Source organism: Canis lupus, chromosome 19 (assembly GCF_011100685.1).
Source record: "Canis lupus familiaris isolate Mischka breed German Shepherd chromosome 19, alternate assembly UU_Cfam_GSD_1.0, whole genome shotgun sequence".
Classification (NCBI taxonomy): Eukaryota; Metazoa; Chordata; class Mammalia; order Carnivora; family Canidae; genus Canis; species Canis lupus.
In genome coordinates, this window is record NC_049240.1 from 3,270,983 (window position 1) to 3,286,014 (window position 15,032).

A 15,032-nucleotide genomic window follows, 5' to 3' on the forward strand; every position below is an offset into this window, starting at 1 on the left:
AGACAGTGTGATGCATAGTAGCTTAGGAATTGCTTCTTTTCCCTGTGATTTTAAATGTGCAACGAGTTTCTTTCTAAAACACATATTTGCAGATGTCACTTTAAACACTATTTTCTGAGATTATATTTTCCATAGAAAACAGATGTCTGCAATTATCCCTTTTTTGACCTCTGAGACTTATCAAAGTCAAATAGGTAATCATCCAATCAGACGGGCTATCATTATCAGAAGAAAAGTAATTATAATCTGAATATGTTTGAACATGATTATTATAAGCTTTAAACTGTTACACTTTTGATTGGGGCAGAATTGGAAGACATTATCACTTCATAATTCAAATGATGTAACTTCACTTGTTTTTGTCATTTAGAATCTGGAGAGCTAAATTTATTTAACAATATAATTCTTTAAACATGAACAAATTATGCAATAATCTCTTTAAAACCATGAGAATGCTTCTCAAAATCTTGACAGTAAAATTAGGGGATTTTTTTTTTTTTTTTTTTTTTTTTAACTAGAGCAAATCAGAGCTCGGCACTGAGCCCATCAGAGTGGGAAGCTTGAGGCAGACAGTGTTCTTTTGACAGACATTTTGTGATCTGCTTGGTTCTGTTAAAGAGACCTGCTCCCTTTCTGCCCGCCTCTGGAGGCCCACCCATTGTTGGGCCCAAGTTAAAGGAGATCTCGGCCAAATACAGACATTGATTAGTGAGACAAGAAAGGAGAAAAGGTATACAAGGAAAAAAAATTTTTCCCAAGAAGGTATGTAAGTAGAAGGAGCGAATTAAAGTCAAAATCTGAACTGAGAATTTTGAAAAGTACTTAAGGACTTGGGCCGGAGGTGGGGTGGGGGTAGGGGGCATTGAAGACCTAATGTTTGCTACATCTGGAGCAAGACCGCTTTTCCCATTGAAAATAATTTTATAAAAATCTGGCAACACAGTCCTTGTGTCCAGACACTTGATTAGGTGTTTGCTTAACTTGCTGGGATGCCCTGATTTTTCTCCTCCACCGTTTCCAAGGTCTGTGCTTTCCAGCCGGTGCACCGGCCTTAGGAAGGAGGCGTGACGGCAGGGCGCCTGGGCTGTTCCTGGGGCCTGAGTCCACAGTGAGTTGGTAGATGTGTGTGAGCGAGGAGACGCAGAGCCCTGTCAGAGAATTCTTGTGGCCCAGCCTGCGGGTTAGAAATAGTCACAGACAGGAGCCTTTGGAGGATTTGAAAGGCACTTAATGGTTATTTTGTCATGACCACACCATTTCTTAGGATGCCTATTTAAGAGCAGCCATTCAACTCATAATTCTAGTTCAGCAGAGCAAGACCAGAGGGTTTTGCTTCTCCCCAAACACCGCAGAACTTTGGTAAAAATCAAGTCAGGACCTCATATCGTTCCAACCTCCTTATTAAAAGTACCCCTTTCTTGTTATTTCTTCTTGACGTCTGCCCTTCCCCTACCTCTAGCATGTGTATGTGTCCACTCATTCATTCCAGAAAGACTCACTGAGTCCCTAACGTGGGCCAAGCACTCTGGATATGGCAATGAGCAAAATAGGCAAATATCTCGGCCCAGCTGGAGCTTGCATTCTGGCTAAATTCTTGCTAAGGCCTTCTGCGGAAATGTCAATTGGAAACGAAGGTATTGATGGAGTTGTCAAGGACTGAGGGTAGCATTCCCTTTGTCACCCAGGGAATCAGTACCCCTGGGGGGTGGCCCCAGCAATGGTGTGCACTATGACACTCGCCCGGCGGCGTGAGAGCGATGACGGAGGGCACCCCTGCCTCCAGGGAGGGACCTTGATCTTTGCAGGTTCCTCTTGGGATTTCACCACCTGGACAGGTGCCCATTCGTTCTGTACCTCTCCACCGCCCGGCTGGACAGAAGTCTCCTCTGCTCTGCCCGGGTGAGCTCCCTACTTTGTTCGTCCCTCAACAGCAGAGATCCTGTTTTATTAATGTGACTAATGATCTGTCGTCCAGCACAGTGCCTGGCGCAGCATCAGCTCTCAGAAACCTCTAAGTAAATGAATGGCGGTCCGCTCCCCTTCCCAAGGCCTTTGACGCTCGTTTAGTCTCAGTGGAAAGGGCTTTCTTTGTGCAGTCCCTGTTGGTCACCCATTCCCAGCCCAGCTGAAGATTTTGCAACATGTCAAAGTAGAAATTTCCAGCTTGATTCTTACTCTAAATTTCATGGAGCCCAGGCATTGGAATTATGGCACTGCTTTTCAATGGGGATTTTTTTGTGTGTGTCGATATTTAGTTCATCATGTTGAATATTTTGTGCTTCCGTGCACTGCTTCTGATGGATTTAGCTTATTAAAGTGGGTGGCATCCAGCTGCAGCCCCCTTTTCTTCTTTTTCCTTCTAATCTACTTTCAAGTAACCAAAGCAGCCTATTAACACTTGGTGTTTTCATCAGACCTTGCACACTCCTAGGAGCCTTTGAGCCTGTGATCACATCATTTCCCATCTTTTCAGAATATTCTTTCTCCACAGTTTTGCCTAGCTTCGTTTTCTCCAACTTTCAAGACCCTCCAGCAAGCATAATGGTACTAGCAGTCTGAATGACATATTTTCTACAAAGCCTTTTTGACCGCTATAGGCCATCTCTTCTCCTCATTGCTTCGTGTAATTATTTCATGTAGAAATTTTTCAACATCCTCCTCTGCTGTGTCAGGTATCTTTTTATATAGTTATAGATGCTCACACGTGTGCTCAACCAGCTAGATGAACAGCAGTATAGCACACAGGTAACAGCACGGTTGGAGGGGTACATAGACCTAAGTTTCAACATGGGTCCTCCCCTTGGGGAAGAGATGACTTATGACAGGTTACCTCTGTGCACTTCGGCTTTGCTATCTATAAAATAGGGCAACTGTGCCTGCCTGTATCAAGCACTCCTTCGTATGCTGATGCCTTGACATCGGGGGCCTTGCTGACTTCCAGGAGACTGCCCCCTCTCAGGGCTAGTCAATTCCTAGAGTTGGCAAGGGACTAGCCTGCAAGCATCCTTCTCATGTGTGAGCCAACCAATCCAAAGCCCGTACCCCTAACCACCTCTTTTATTGGGGTCTCATATTCTGACCATTAGCCCATGCCCTAATCTCCCCAGAGCAACTAGGAACAGTCCTTTGGCCCCAGAGCCCACTAAAATGATCCAAACCAGCTAGTCCTATCCCCACTTACCATGCCTCACCTTTTCCTTTGCACAGAAGCCAAAATAAAGGCTCTTAACCTCTATTTCCCCTGCTCCCTCTGCCTCCTTACTGACCCTGGTACTCTGCTTTGTGGCCTCCCCATGATGTAGCACACCACCTCCTGTTTCTAGGGAACTCTGAATAAAAACTTCTTTCTTTGTGACAGCCATTTCCATGTCTACCTGTCTTACCATACCCATTCAAAATCAATTCTGGGTCTATTTTCAAACACTACCTCATAGGGTTAAAGTCATGGTTCTCATGTGGAGGCGATTTCTGACTCCCAGAGGACATATGGCAGTGTCTAGTGACATTTTTAGTTATCACAACTGGGGAGAGAGGCGTTACTGGCCTTAGTGGGTAGGGGCCTGGATGCTGTCAAACATCAAACATCCTACAATGCACAGGTCAACCACAGCAAGAATTCTCTTGCCCCAAACGTCAGTCCTGGCAAGAGTGAGAAACCCAGGGTTCGGTGAGGATTCAATGAGGTCAAGTAAGTCAAGTGTGTACTTCAGGTGACTCTCAGACTGTCACGTGCCCTGGAATCACCTGGCGGGTTTACTAAACTACCTATTGCTGGGCCCACTCCCAGAGTTTCTGGTTCAATAAGTCTGGGGTAGGACCTGAGGATTTACATTTCTAAGCAATTCCAAGATGATGCGGACACTGATCTTTCAGTACCGACTTTGAGAATTATTAGCCTAATTCATAGCAATCACTCGATAAATGATATCCCATAATTATTATTTTATCAGATCCTGTAGGTCAGAAACAGGCGCCTGTGCTTCATATCCTGCACATCACTGGGGCTTGCACCAGGCAGTCATTAAAGATGCTGATGACTGTTTGACACCGAAGCACTACTAAGTGGCAAACAGTACTTACTAAGATACATCTGGGACTAGATTAGAAACTTGTCTAGGTAGGAGTATATTCTAGTTAGCTATTGCTGCAAAACAAGTTGCCCCCAAATTTAGTGCCTTTGAATAACAACCATTTTGTTATATTTCATGATTTTGTGAGTCAGGAATTTGCACAGGGCTCAGCAGGTTGGCCTGTTACATGAGACATTGATTGAAGCTCCTCGAAGAGGTACTGGCCAAGAGGTCAATGTATGCACGCATCTGACACCTTGCTGGCGTGGCTTGAAGGGGGGGTCCCCGCTGGGACTGCCAACTAGAGATTCATGTTTTTAAACTGCCCTGTGATATTTGGTTGCAGCCCTGTTTCTAGTGAAGGGAGTAGAAGACATAAGCAAATGACCCTAGGACTTCATGATTGTACTCTGTTGTTCTCTGAACTTTGGATGTTACGCCCTCTCTCCAAATACATCACTGCAAGCCAGGCAGCTTCCCAACTACTGTCTTCATCTTATGACTGCAAGTTGGAATAAGTATCCATATACCTGTCAGAATTGCCTAGTGCAGTAAAACCCACAATGAAATGCCCTTCCCTGTTGCAGGTTCATTACACAGCATGAAAAATCATATCCCCCAAGGACACAGTCCCACATGGCCTTTCTCTCTCCCACTGCAGTCCACGGTGGCCCATGATGCACGGATGCTCTGTCCTCATCCCCAGCATGGTGACCGGGTCCTGTACAACCAGAGCCAAACGTAACACTTCCATCCTCTGAATGATGCCTTCTGTCGTGTCTCCAGGGCTATACTTACCTCCTCTGAGGTCCTGGGCTCTCTGACCGGCTCAGCGTGTCAGCAGGAGCTCAATGATGACCTCAGCAGCAGCCAAGCAGTATTCTGGTTGCCTTATTCTCTGTGATTATCCAAAAGGGAAAACAAAAAAAGTCATTTAAAAATGCAGCTTGTGCTCTTCCAGTACAACAAAGGATCTCCTGGAAATCTTTTCTTTTTTAAATGACATTATAATGTATGCTTTGTTTTGTTTTCATCACTTTTATCATCATTTCTTAGCAGAGGCCCAAGTGACTTGGCTGGGGTAAGAGGGGGAAATTATAATGATTCATTTGTATACATTTGTCCTAGTGGGAATTTGATGTGGTGGAAATATTATCAGAATATTAAATTAGAGGCACTCAACATTATTCTCTGTTCTGTCTGAAACCAGACTCAAGATACAAACAGATGAGGCCCAAGGATGCCATGGTAATTCAGTAATTCATGAGCCTCCATCAGAGCACCTTGGTTCTTTCTAAACGGAGTTGACTTAAGTTTTCTCCCGCTGCTGGTATCCTTGGTGCGGTGAAGTTTTTAGCTAGCCCCTCTTCCTCACTCAATTCCTCTCTTAAAGTCCCTCCTAAAGGCAACAGCTGATGTGGTTCTGGAGAGGCAGGCACACACCTAGCTGTCCTGAACACCAGGTGCTTGCCAACAAATCTCTTCCAGCAAGGTGTTCCCCAGCTGGTTCTTAGCAGCTCTCAACCCGAATCAGAGCTGACCAGCTCCTGAGACCAGTGTAGGAGTCAGGATCCAACTAGAAAACAGGAACCACTGGGGAATTTGAAACAGAAGGGCTTTGATGTGGGGATTGATTACACGAGGATGGGAGAGCCTAGAGGCCAGCTGGGGGGCAGCGAGGAATCCAGAGACTGGACGCTGGCATTGCCACAAGGCAGAGGGAAGAGGGGAGGGAGTTCGGAGCTCAGGGCATTGTCACGGGCTAGAGGCTGGCACCGTAGTGGACCAGAGATGCTGAGCAGCTGCAAAGAGGAAGGGGAAGACATTCCTGTCTCTCTCTCTCCTTCTCCTCACCCTCCACTCACCTGTCAGTGCTTCCCATCCTCCAGTCTTGGAAAAGCAACAGGCAGAGGTCAGGCCTTTTGATTCAGAACAGGGTAAGGAAAGACCAAGAAATAGACCCAAGAGAAACGGCCAGGAAAACGTGCCCTGCAGTAACCCTGTGAAACTATTTCCACTCGGCTCTATGTGGTGTCTCCAGCACCCTGCACCATCCATCCTCCAGCCAAGGTCACTGTCAGCTGCTTGAAGGTCCCAGCCACTGATATCTATTCTGACTGTGTTGATGCAACCTTGTCCAGGAACAAAGAGCCTTTCTCAGCAAGTCCCCAATCTGGTCGGGTCTCTACTTTCGGTCGGCGGCTCCTCCAGCCTCCCTGGTCCCCGAGGGCTTCTTCTCCTTGCTTACATGTTTGCTGTCTCCTAGCTCACTCTTGTTCCCACTGACTCTTGAGCATCTTTGCCAATTTGATTGTGTCAAAGATCCATTTTTGTAAACTGATCCCTAGGTCCAGTGAGTGTGGTCTGGTTTGGTGTCAAATAATCCTCTTGTTCACTATAGAAATATATATTATTATTATTATTTCTCTCCTTCAGCAGAAGGTGGCATTTTGCTCTCATGATGGACCCAATTCAAGGGAAAAGGGGGTTAGATTTCACTTGTTTGCAGAAGAGCTTGTGGGATGGGAGGTATTTTTGTGGCCAACCTTGGAAATACAACGAGCCCTAGGCAGAGACTTAGTAGATCTCCTCAATCCTAATTAATAGTTTTTCTCAAAGATTTCCTCCCTCCTTCCGACTCTTCCTCCCTCCCTCCCTTTTTATTTTCTTATTATACCTAGAGACGGGAAAAGTTAATCTTTGGGAAATAGTCCATCTCTGCATAGAGCTTGATCACAGAATACACTTTGAAATATTTATAATGGCTCTTTATTTTTTCCTGATTTCAATAGACTAGACTCAAACTCCCTCACCACTAACATATCCTAATATATTAATAGAAAGAAAAGTTATCAGGACCCACTCTCAGAAGACTGACTCCACTTGCCATCTTCCCCATGGCTGTCTGGCCACACAACCGTTTTCAAGGTACGATTAGCGCATTCTCCACCATAGAGTTCTCCTGCAGGTGCTCCTCTTTCTCTTTGCCCATGTCAGGGAGTACACAGATCCACTCCCTCCCCTATGACACGCCTTCCAGTGATCAAGTCAGAGATAGCACCTCTGAATTGGTTTGATTAGGCCTACTCAGCAGGATCTGGGACTGTGGACCAGGTGGGGAGATAGCGCTTGACAAATCAAGAGGCACCATAGTGGAAGGGGGTCCTCCAGTCCTTCCTGCTGGCCAAACTTGCTCTTTCCACAGGGAAGGGGGACAGAAAGCCCAGGAAGAGGACTTCTGGAGTGATCCAGCTCCCAGAGTGAGAAAGTAGAGAAAAGTTACATGTGGAGAAGAAAAGATGGCCTTTCCTCTTGAAGGTATGCATTCTACAGAAACTTGACAGATGAGCCCATACTAATCATGAAGGCAAGAAGACAGCACGGGTCGGCAATGCTCCCAACTGTTCTGACCACCAAACAAGCATCAAGTACCTAGCTGAGAGAGGACAGGGGTAATTTAGACCAAGTGGAATGCCCTCTATTTGGGTTCTGATTTCCTTGTCTCTGGGAAGTACAACAGTTGTGCTGAGCTTGGCTCTCCAGACCTGCAGGTTTCAAACCTATCAGAGCTAGCACCTCTTTATTATAACTACTGGTTTATAATTCCCCCTTTAATATCCGGAAGAAAATAACGTAACTCTTCACACTTCAAAAAGATAGCAATACCGATAGAAGAGCACAACGCTATAATATAAGAAGGGGCATTTCAGTGGGTGAACGCTCAGCCACCGTGCGCTATGGCTTTGGAAGCTGCAATCAAGTTATGAGGCCTCACTGATGTGGAGAGATCCCAGCAGCGGAATAATTACAAAGGCAGCCCATACAGGTGGCTGTTTCTCCATCCGCGATGGGGTTTTTCTGAGACGATGAACAGCTCTTGACATTTCTCTGAACAAAGCAGAGTGTAATCATCTTGATTTATATGGTTGTATAAAATTCAGTGTGTGCTAAAACAATGCAAAAAGACCTCGTGTAAATTTAAAAAAACAAGTGAAGTTCTAAGTTCCCATACTGTGAGTCAGGTTTTTCATATATGAAACTACCCTGTAGAATGCTCAAAAGTCACGTGGGATGCAAGAAAATGTTATTGTTGTTGGCCTCTGCCTGCTAAATGGCAGTAGTCCCTCCTACCTTGTAACAGCTCCCCAAAGCCCCCCCAGATTTCCAAAATGCCCTCGAGAGCATTGAAAATCATGCTCTGAAGTGTTAATCAGCGAGCCTTGTGAGTGTGTCCTAAAGTCTAGGAAGGGTCCTAAGAAGCTTATATGTAAGACGTTTTTGGCTCAATTATTTCCTTATCACGCTCGAGGAAACTGAGGCTCCGAGAGGCTACCTAACTTCCCAAGGTCACAGAACAAGGGTGCCCATGGGGGTGGAGGCTCCACTGAAGCCATCCCGGCCCGCATGAGCCATTAGCACCCTCTCTCTTGATTTGCGTCTTCATCTGTGAGACTTGTTTTTCCAACCTGCTTCCTACTGACAGGTCTAGGCTCTGACAACATGAGAAAGGCCTCCGGACGGGCAGAGAAAGCTGTTTGCCCCCCTCCCCCCGCCCTGTTTGTCTCCCCGAGGGGCCCTCCGCGGCCCTTGGCAGTGCAGTGGGAGCTCAGGCCTCCCTTCCCCCCCAGATCCTTCCTGATCTTGCTTTTCATCTGCGGGTCGCTGACCTATTTCATCCATTCTTGGGCTATGATAGCTAAACCAAGCAAAAGAGGCATAATTTACTGCCTTCCCTCTGCTTTTCCAATTATCCCATTTGAGCCTCACTAATTTTCTCTTCACCTCTCCTCACCTCACGGAGCTCTTCCGTTTGCTCTATCAGACCACTGGGTACAGTGATGATAACCTGCTTTTACTCCCAGAGTCACCTCAAACAAAGGCCCGCTTGGCCGAGTGGGGTGTTTCCGAAGCGAGGAGCTCCCCTCTCACCCAGCTGCTCAGCGTGTGGCTCGGGAGTTCCTGAGAGCACATCCAGAGTGCAGAGTGCCCTGCTCAGCGCCAACCACACCCCCCTCCAGCGCCCCAGCTCGGCCCTGGCACATTCTGGCTGGCTTCCGGGAGCTCGGACACCCGCTCTGCAACACTGATGCTCCTAAATTCAGTTGTGGAAGACGAGGGGTCATTTTCCGCAGGGGAACCTGATGTCGAGAAAGTAAACTTGAGTGTCAAGGTCTTTGAAGATCTACTGGTTACTCTGGCAAGGATCCCCGCCAGGACCTCCTCTGAGGACAGCATCCAGCTGCATGGGATCTTCTGAACCCACACATTCAAAGAGGATTATGCACATGGCATTAATTTGCATGTGCCTCTAACAGTGACTTGAAGGGAGTTCTCAAATCAACGCTTAGGTGTTGTTCCCTACTGGCTTTCCCCCCACTTTCCCCTGCTCCTATCACTTGGCTACCTCTGCTACCCAACACTCCTTATCGGAAATAAAGAGAGAGGAGGCTATAAAAAGACAAGAAAGGAGATAAAACCAAAAGCAAAGCCCATGAGGACTGTGGGGCAGATTTTTGGAGATCACAGTTTTAACCCAAAGGCCAAAGATAAGGGGTCTGCGACATCTAGCGTTTGGGACCCTGAGAATAAACCCAGCCTTCTAAAAAGCACATAATCCCAGTCACATCACAGTCAGAATACATGATAGTTTTTTCCTCAGTCATTAAGACATATCGGTGCCATGAGAAAGAGATCTTGTTCTCTTCTTTACTCCATGTTTCCTTCCTTCCAATTTCTCCTGAGTAAAATAAGCACAAAAGTATTCGTCTGATACTAAAACATCTCCCCCTCACAGACTTCGTGGAGAAATTGGCCAGGCTGCATGAAAATATTTTAGGCTCATCCCCCGAGAAAAGCAAGGATTAAAAACCAAATGTATTTTATTAGTTATATGAGTAAATACAATATTTTAACTCACCTTTTAGATTTTACAAGTTCAGCTTCTCAGTGATTACCATGCTGTGTAATAAGAAAATATGGTATGTCTGACACATATCTCTGATGTTTCAATTCCCCTTTTCCTGCCTGCAATACTCTTGGCAATAAAGCCCAGTCTTGTAGTTCCATATGCCGCTAATGCGTCTTGCCTCTACCTCTCTCCGTGCACCGGGCACACGTTTTCTAACCAGCCACTGGCTGTCTTCTCCAGGAGGCCCCTACACACCTCCAGGCTGACACCTACAGACCTGGACTTGCCTCTCCTAGGCATGACCCACTCACTCCCCATCCCTCCCATTCTCCCCGTTTTCTCAATCCCAATCCTGCCGGAAGGAACCCCCATGGTATATGTACTTATATTTGACTTTGCGGCACAGTATTTCTGCACACAATGTGTCTCTATACTAGAGGTGAGTTTTTCAGAGTAGGACCTGTGCTTGATTCATCTTTATATTCCTTACATCACTTAGCAAGTGCCTTACATGTTGGAATACTCACTAAATATTCATTTCCTGAACGGAATGAACACTCAGCCTTTAGTGCTGGTGGCAGGGAAATCAAAGGGCCCCAAATGAATGGAGAAGAACTATAACACTCTTATGGCAAAGTCTAGGGCAGGGAGAAGGAGGAACAATGTCCTTTCCAAATGTCTTACAGAGTGCTAGTCATCCTAAATGTTTAATAAGGCATGGTTGATTGAATGACTAATAATGCTCATCCCCTTTGGAAAGTAGTTGGAGTGGTGGGGTGACAGCATTTTCTTTTCATTTGCCCTAGAGGCACAAAGTCAGGAGCAGGGGAGGGGACATATTATATATACTTTCTGGCTAGTGTCATGCACAGTGGACCCCAAGTGCCTGCCCCTGCTGAACTGCCACAGACACATATAATGTCTCCCAACTTCAGATGAAAGGTGGTAGGTCAGCGCCATCCCTACCACAGTGGTTCATTTTCCTACTCACTACGCTACGAGCTTCCTCAGAACGAGGATCCACCTTCTTTATTACTTAATTCATCCATCTTTAGAATATGATGCCTGGCACATTGGTGCTCAATAAATATGTGTGGAACAGCAAATGTTTCTTGGAGCTTAATATTCATGAGGTTAACAATACTCCTAGAAGGACGCTCAGTTATTAAGAAAAACTATTAATCAGTTGTTTTGTAAGGTTTGCGGAAAATGGTCCGGGAATTAACAGGCCTAAACTATTTTTCTTTAAATATTAAATCAGAGTAGTCTCCTTCTTTCCCAGTGTGTTCTCCAGACCACTGGATCAGAATGATCAGATCCATGTGCCCCCCACTCCCAAATGACTAAATGTTATTTTGGGGGGTAAGCATGGGAAGCTAAATTTTAAACATGCACTGTAGGAGTTTAGGCAAACTAAACCTGCAGAGCACTGGCCTAGCATGACAGGTTCAAGAACTGTCTGTCACAGGGAGAGGCAGTGTAGCTCGGAAACTTGACTATGGAACGGAGCCAAGGCTTTCCGTCTCTGGGGTCTTGAAGCATAGGACAGATCTGTTTCTGTCTCAGATGGCATAGAGCCAGGAAATTGGGCAGGATGGCCTCACAAGATTCATTCTGGTTATGTACGTAATCCTTTGAAAAGCACATCCTCTGTCATCCCCTCAAATTCGACATGCGCGTGAACAAAACTCTGGACGTGTCCTTTCTGTGCTGGTAGATGAACACAGCTTGACTCATTTGCTTTCCTTTTCAGTTGTTCGCTCTTCTATGCAGTAAATCCAACATTCTAGAATGCCTGCATAATGCAAGACGTGGGCAAGATACTTCTGAAGAAACTTGGACTACAAATCAACCGTGTGTGAGGAATTCCACTACCGGGGACCTGCTAGGGGAGGTAAGCACATGACAACTAGGGAACAATTCAAAACATGACAAGGAAAGTCAAGAGAAGGTGTTTGATGCCTACGTGGAATTAATCATGCAAGCAGCATCTCAGGATGTTCTGAGGAGAGCGATCGTTTCGAGCTGGGGGTCCATTTGAGCCTCCTTTCTAAGACAGGGGAAGATTTGGAAAAGCAGGAAGGAAAAGGAAAGGTGTGTCCAGGAATGATTGTGGCACGGGCACATTTTAGATGAGGAGGTTGTGGAGGTTAATCGAGAAAGGTGGGGAGTGGATGAGCAAGTTGGAGACCTGTTTGGGGGTGGGGGGCAGTTCTAATGCCATAGCAAGAGAATTTGAGACATTGTCCTGTAGGGCAGTTGGAGGATTGGGAGTCAGTGGAGTTTGGGGAAAGTGGTGTTTTAACAAGATTAATCAGGTGGCAGTTTTAGGATGATGTTTAAAGAGAAAAGAGGTGAAGTAGATAGAGCCGTCTGAATGTGATTATAATGGACCAGACATGAGGTTAAGAGGACTTTGACCAGGGTTCGAGTAGGAATGAAAAGAAAGAAACAAGAGTGAGAGATATTGTGAAGTAAAGAAAGGAGGAAAGAACTCAGAACCAATGGGAAATGGGGTTTCAAGGGAGAAAGAGAAATCAAAATAGAGCATCCATTTTCATCTTGTAAGTATTGATCCCTGGTCGGCTGTATGCAACCTTTTGGAGAAAAAGGTGTTTCCTCGTGTCTGAACCTTGCCAGTGCATTTTTCCATTGACTTACATCAGCTTCAGCATAAGCCAGTCTGCGCATTTCCAGGCATTTCCCTATTGCATTCTAATGTAATAATGTAATTCAGAGACGTGTCCAGTCCCACTTGTTGAGGACAAACAGAGTCTGGCAAAAACCAGGCCATTGTATCAGTTGTCAGCCATGTCTTGGCACATCTACCCTTCAGTGCAGGTACTCTGGGTCAGATGTAAGGAAGTCACTAGCGAAGCACTATAGGTCGATGATGGAGAGACACCTAGACGGTAGCTAGCTAGCTTACTAGGAGGATTGTGATTAGGAAGAAATGGTCAGTCCATATGATCCATCGTTTCCAAAAACCAAACCTAAAGTATAGTTTCCACACTGGGCTTGCTTCCTAAGAGGAAAATACAAGCTCTTCTTGAGGCTAGCTGAATTACTCAGAAAGAGAAGAGAAAGCAGACCCCGAAACTCTGGTGAGAGAGCCGTGCTCCAACTCAGACATCATCGAAAGGCCGCTTCCGCTTCTACAGTGAATGAATGTCTGACCGAGTTTGAAAATAAGGAACTTGGACTAATGAGCTCAGCTGAGAGCATGGTTGGCATGACATTGGCCTTGTGTTCCAGAGAGAAGAGTCAGTGCCTCAGTTAGGGATGACAGCCTGAGTAGATGGATCGTCTTGTTCGGGGAGATGCAGAAAACATCCTAACTGAACCCTCAGTCAAAAATTAGGTGTGTGATGGAGAAGGGATGGAGGTGTCTCCTGGATGGTTGGCAACAGAAGCTGGCGTCAGGGAGAACCACAGAAGGCTGCAGAAACTGATCGATGAGGATGTACTTCTGGAAAGGTAGAAAGAGCATGTCCCCCAGATCACCTCCAACAGACCCCTGTGTGGTGGGGGGGAGTGGCAGGCTGACAGGGGAGCAGCGTGACCACCTCTGTGAGGGAGAAGCAGCAGTCGGTAGTAGAGAGGAGAGGCCGACTGGCTGAGGACCTCATTCCTGCCTGGGATTCAAGTTTCTATGAGCTGGTGGCCAATTCTGCCTGGGGAACGTTTCCGGCCTGGGAAAGCAGAAGCTGAACTGGGAAGTCATGACGCCATAGCCAGAGGTACAAGATGGCAATGCTACATGGATTCTTCTGGAAGCTCTAGGGTCTTGCAGGGCAGAAGGCTGTCACGTGGTGACAGGATAGAAATGCTAACGATGAGGATGCTGGCAAATGCTTACCAAGGGCTTATTATGTGCCGGCCACTGTGCAAGCTCTTTACACATTCTGTTGCTTTAAATCCTCATAATGAACTTAAGAGGCATGATTATTAGCCCCAAATGAGGAGCCTGAGGCTCAGAGAGGTTAAGTGACTTGTTTATATGGATAGCCCAGGTTCCTCACCACTGCCAGATACCTCAGATGACTCTCCGCCCCCCACCCCCCATCCCTCTATTATTTTTTTGGTCTGGAAATGACATTCAGGGAAGAACAGAGGCACACAGTATCAGACTCTCCGGCAGGTTACAGGCCTCTCCTGTAAGTGTTTACACTCCCCAACAGAGGCCTCGAACAAAGCCGACGCTCAGCGGAGTGAAAATCTTGTCTTCCAGACAACATCTCGATGCAGGCAAAGGGGAAAAAAAAAACATTTGCTAAGCTTTAGATGTAGCCGTTGTCCCCATCAAGAGGCAAGAGCATCTCCGTAATGATGAAAAGCACTATAATTTTAACCTTGTTATTGGACTAAGCACAATTTACGCTAGCGATGGAAGAAAAAGAAAAGATTTATGAGATGTAAGATAGAAAGATAAACTCTTGTCCCTTAGCGGCTATTAGAAACATTGCCAAAATACCATAAATGTGTGAAAGATGACATGATTATTTTTGCATTTCCACTGGGCATTTCCTACATTGCAAGAATTTACAGGGACAGAAGTCCCCAGTACAGATGGTAGAGCTGGAGGGGAAGGGAGGCCGAGCGAGCAGCCACATGCCCAGCTCCTCCTCCTCCGAGGCCCCAGTGGCCAAGGCCCAGTCGGGGACGGCTGTTTCATCGGGACGCGGCATCAGATGCTGGTCCTCCACAAGATCTGGAGCTCGGGAGAGCAGCTGGGGCAGTGAGGGAGGCGCCGGGAGAGGAGAGCGAGCTGATGTTCATCAGCCTGCCCCACAAAGCACATAAACAGAAGCTTCCAAGAAGTTAGGGCCACCAGCCTGGCCCCAAGGAGCCACGGAAGGTTTCTTTTTAAAAGAGAAAGGAAATAGTCACCGGAATGTGGTTTAATTGAAACCAGCTTGAAATTGGTCTTGCAGCTGGCCAGCCTGGACCGGTTGTCCTCGAAGGGGCATCATGGACACTCACATCCGAAGGCCTGGTCACAGCAAGGGAGTCATGACCTCGGCTGCCGGGTCAGGTCCAAGGTGCGGACTGTG

The 15,032-nt window shown here is 46.5% G+C and overlaps 1 long non-coding RNA gene and 1 other non-coding gene across 3 annotated transcripts in view; one reads left to right on the top strand and one right to left on the bottom strand.

Annotated features, from left to right (window-relative positions):
• The window catches only part of MAML3, a 193,278-nt gene that overhangs the window by 90,511 nt on the left and 87,735 nt on the right, over positions 1-15,032 (top strand). The window contains exons 17-20 of the transcript XR_005373867.1: positions 519-1,899; positions 6,911-6,998; positions 7,276-7,388; positions 11,732-11,872. This is a non-coding gene — a transcript (mastermind like transcriptional coactivator 3). The remainder of the gene's footprint in view (positions 1-518; positions 1,900-6,910; positions 6,999-7,275; positions 7,389-11,731; positions 11,873-15,032) is intronic.
• Positions 473-6,397, bottom strand: LOC111091089. 2 transcript variants are annotated; one of them, XR_005373876.1, is made up of 3 exons: positions 5,936-6,397; positions 4,869-4,968; positions 473-1,174 (listed from the first exon to the last, which is right to left on the bottom strand). It is a non-coding gene; the product is annotated as an uncharacterized LOC111091089 (long non-coding RNA). The 2 variants fall into 2 exon arrangements; XR_005373875.1 differs by having other exon boundaries at positions 473-4,968.